This window comes from Nomascus leucogenys, chromosome 9 (genome assembly GCF_006542625.1).
Source record: "Nomascus leucogenys isolate Asia chromosome 9, Asia_NLE_v1, whole genome shotgun sequence".
Lineage (NCBI taxonomy): Eukaryota > Metazoa > Chordata > Mammalia > Primates > Hylobatidae > Nomascus > Nomascus leucogenys.
The window spans coordinates 25,568,309-25,573,138 of record NC_044389.1 but is presented as its reverse complement, the minus strand read 5'-3'; the positions used below and the strand labels follow the sequence as shown (position 1 = coordinate 25,573,138).

The window sequence follows — 4,830 nt, the reverse complement described above, 5'->3', positions numbered from 1 at the left end:
TGTGTGATTCTCACAGTGGGACATTTAGTGTATTTTGTTATTGTGGAAATGTAAGCACATTGTCAGTAGGATTTTTATAAAAAAACACTTCTGAATCAGTATTCTAGAACAGGCAAACTAATTGTATAATGAAAGAAATAAGGACATTGAATCCTAGGTGATGAGTGGTAAGTGTTGAAATTGAGAATATTCGCAAGAAACCTCCTGTCAAGAGGAAGAGGATCTATATCTTGAATGGATGTGAATTACATACTGCAAAACTTTCCCAAGTTCAGATACTAGAAAGAATTAGCAGGCTCCACAGAATATACTTTCCTAAGTGTTTTATTTAAAAGCAAGGGTTATAGTGAAACAAGAGAAAGAGAATGAAGGAAATATCGGTCTCTTAGAGACATATCATGCACAAGCTCCCCAGTGTCGTTACTCCCACAGTGGCTATTTTATGTCTCTGAATTAAACCACCAAGATTTCTGTAGAAATATTGTATCCAAAAGAGTTCAAAGCAGTACATCCCAATGCGGTTAGCCATATACAGAACAATAAAACTAGACCCCTACCTTTCACCATCAACAAAAATTAACTTAAGGTGGGCTAACGATTTAAGTGTAAGATCTCAAAATTGTTAAATTCTAGAAGAAAATCTAAAAATACCATTCTGAAAATTGGCCAAGAATTCATGAAAAAGTCTTCAGAAGCAGTTGCAACAAAACCCAAAATTGACAAGTGGGATCTAATTAAAGAGCTTCTGCAAAGCAAAAGAAACTATCAACAGAGAAAACAGAAAACCTACAGAATGAGAGAAAACATTTGCAAATTATGCATCTGACAAAGGTTTCATATTCAGAATCTATAAAGAACTTTAAAAATCCAACAAGCAAATAACAAATAACCCCATCAAAAAGTGGGCAAAGGACATGAATAGACAGTTTTTGAGACATAAAATTGGCCAACAAACATGAAAAACATCCAACATCACTAATAATCAGAGAAATGTGTATCAAAACTGCAATGATACTACCTCATATCAGTAAGGATGACTATTATTAATAAGTCAAAAAAATAACAGATACTGGTGAGGCTGCAGAGAAAAAGGAACATTTATACACTGTTGGTGGGATTGTAAATTGGTTCAGCCACTGTGTAAAGCAGTCTGGGGATTTCCTAAAGAACTTAAAACAGAATTACCATTCAACCTAGCAATCCCATTACTGAGTATACACCCAAAAGAAAATAAATCATTCTATTACAAAGACACAAGCATTTCTATGTTCATCACAACATCATTCATAATAGCAAAGACATGGAATCAACCCTGGTGCCATCAATGGTGGACTGGATGAAGAAAATGGGGTACATATATGCCATACAAAACTATCAGTCCATAAGAAGGAAAAAAATCATGTCCTTTGCAGCAAAATGGATGCAGCTGGAGGTCATTATTCTAAGCACAGTAATGCAGGCAAAGAAAACCTAATACCACGTATTTTCACTTATAAGTAGGATCTAAACATTGCGTACTCATGGACATAAAGATGGCAACAGTAGACACTGGTGACTACTAGAGTAGGAAAGTAAAAGAGGAGAAATGACTGAAAAACTATCTATTGGGTTCTATACTCATTACTTGGGCAATAGGATCATTTGTTACCCAAAACTCAGCATCGCACAATATATCCATGTGACAAACCTACATAGGTACCCCCTGAATCTAAAATAAAAGTGGAAATTATTTGTAATAAAAGAATATCCTAATGAAATACTTGTATTCCTTTAACTATATAATCATGTCAGACAAGCTTAGCTATTTGTTCTAGTTGTATATCATTCATAAAGAAAATGGCCTTGGAAGGTCAACAGAAGTATTTTGGACTTTAGAAAGCACTGTAAATTCTACTGCTCTTATCTTGACCAATAATTAAAAACCAAACATCTGGCCATCTCTGGAGCTAATGATAGAACTTTTCCAATACAACTTTAATTTAACTCCATTTGCACACATGGATTGTGTACATTTTTCAAAAAATAGTGAATAATGCAAATAAGTTCTACACATTTTACTGTATGTAAATTTTACTCAATTAAGATATACCAAAAAAGCCTTTAAATATTATCAGCTATGTGAGACAGGAGAGGAAATCCATCTAAAAATGTTGGAAGGTTCAAATTCAGATATTCCACGAAAAGAAATTAGTAAAAGGATGTGCTTATTAATATAATAGTGGAGAAAATGCCTAACCCGTTTCACACAGAGATAAAAAATGATATTTATGAGCTTTGAAATTGAATGAAAAAATATTCTTCTATAAGAATTCTTCATCAAGAAACTGCCTTCAAATTAGCTTGGCATTTGGATACATTCTTCTTGACTATTTCAATTCTACCAAATATTTCAAGGGGAATTAATGCAAATCTTTGAAAAGACTTGAGAGAAATTACAATATTCTCTTCCAATCAATGTACATAGCATTTACCTCTATTTATCCAGGTTATTTTTATAATTACCTTTTTCCTCTCTGTTAAAATAGTAGTCACACATATAATTTTATAAATTTCTAACATTAATTGATATGTTTACCCTTATTCAAGGATATGAGCAGACTAACTCCCTTTATCATTTTCCAGGCCTATAAGCTGCTATTTTCTTTTCACATTACATAAGATATTAATATTGCTATTTTGTGCAATAAATGCTTATTTAGATTTATGAAAGTACTTGTTATTTAATTTATTCTTTATTTCTTTTTGTATCGCCAATTTTCTTTTGGGATACATACACATACACACACATACACATATGCAAACACACGCACACACGTATATATATATTTTTTTACTTAGCTAACACTCTTCAATATTTCTTTTAATGACTGATGGTAATTTATTGTTTTCATATGTAATTTTTGTCTTTAAAATTACATATACTTTTAATTTTAGAATATCATATGTTATTTGGTATAAATTTATAGGATGGACTTTTTTTTTTTTTTTTACTGTGAACATATATTTTTTATTTAGTCATTTTTGTTTACAACTGAAACTCTGGGAATTCAAAATTAACATCCTTGCCCGTGAGCTTATGGACACCAGAAAAAGTTTCAACCTTGTGTTCCGCATTGTTCTGCTGTGCTTTGTCCAAATGAACCTTTATGAGCCGGCTGCCATCTAGTTTGACGCGGATTCTCTTGCCCACAATTTCGCTTGGGAAGACAAGTCCCCAAGGATGGCATCATGCACAGCTGTCGGAGTACGGCTTCTGGGACGCTTTTGCTTTATTTTTGTACAGCTTTTTCGAGTTGGCTTAGGCAGAATTCTCCTCTGAGCGATAAAGACGACATGCTTGCCACTGAACTTTTTCTCCAATTCGCGTACTAGCCGGACTTGGATTTTCTGGAAAGACTTCAGTTGAGGAACGGGAACAAAGATTATGATAGCTTTCCGACCACCACCAACTTCAATTTCCTTAGCTGCCGTAATACTCAGCTCGCTGAGCTGAGCCTTGAGGTCCGAGTTCATCTCCAGCTCCAGAAGAGCCTGGGAGATGCCGGACTCGAACTCGTCCGGCTTCTCGCCATTGGGCTTCACGATCTTGGCGCTCGAACTGAACATGGCCTTCTCCTGGGAGAACTTGCCGAGAGCCGGCTTAGGAAGAGCAGAATGGACTTATTTTGCCAACCTGACTTTTAAATAATATTTTAAGTTACTCTATATTCTACCAACATTATCTACATTAATATTGGTAATGTAGATTATTTAGTTTTATTTATTGATCTTCCTTTGAAATATTCATTTTATTCTGACTTAAAGATTTTTTCTGTCTTTCAGCAATTTTACTATGAATGGATTTCTTTTATTTTTCCTGCTTGGATTTCATGTAACACTTTTACTCTGGTTTGATATCTTTTTTTAAAAGTACACACTTTTATTTATATATTCTAATACGGCTTTTCACTTTTCTCATTCTACATCTTCAAGTAAATATATACCTAAGACAAATATATCTTTAAATATCTCTCAAGAATTTTTCCTTCTCTATTTCTTTGGTTCATTCTAGGCACTTATTTTTCATGACCATCTTTCTGTAAAGTTGTTATTTCTTCAGCTTTAGTGGGCACTGTTATTGCAATATTCTTTCCACAAATAATTTAAGCCCTAAAACAATTTTATTTTTCTTCAGATAAAGTTTACGTTTACTTTCACCAGAGGATACGAGCACTCAACTCAATCCAACTTCAGGAAATGGGACTTATCAAAAGAGACCTACTTCCTAATTCTCTCTTTTACCTACAAAAGAGCACTTTTAGATCTCGACACATAGCAATGTGGTTACCTAAGTATCATCAGTCTTTAATGATTCTTGGGCTCTTTTTCCTTTCCTCCTAGTCTCAAGAGCCTCAAGAGTGCCTCTAAGTCTTTCTTTCAGTGATCTTTCCAGGATTGGAAAATGTTCTTAGAAAAATGTAATCCATTTACTTGCGCCTCTGACTTCTGTTGGATTCTGGACCAATAATTTTCACTGTATTATAATCTCTCTAGCACTTCCAAATTGTTATCTACAACTGTTGATTTTTAGATGTGTGGTCCAGTTTTATCTAGTTTTTCTCTGGGAGAGATTAGTTTTGGAATATCTATTCTGCTATTTCCAAAAGTGAGTGTCCTTATTTAAAATCTGTAATAAATAATGTTATTTATATTAAATTTTAAAATGTATATTTTACTAGAATGTTCATCAATTATAAAAGTGAGAATTAAGAAAAACAGATTGAATGTGCCAGAAATGATAGCTATTTTGCAAATGCAGTTGGGTGAGAATGGACATCAAAGAATGTATGA

The 4,830-nt window shown here is 33.5% G+C and overlaps 1 pseudogene across 1 annotated transcript; it reads right to left on the bottom strand.

Moving 5' to 3' along the window:
• Positions 1-3,025: 3,025 nt before the first annotated feature.
• Positions 3,026-3,648, bottom strand: LOC100592994 (annotated as a pseudogene). Its single transcript, XR_004031693.1, has one exon. The product of XR_004031693.1 is annotated as a 40S ribosomal protein S7 pseudogene (transcript).
• Positions 3,649-4,830: the final 1,182 nt, after the last annotated feature.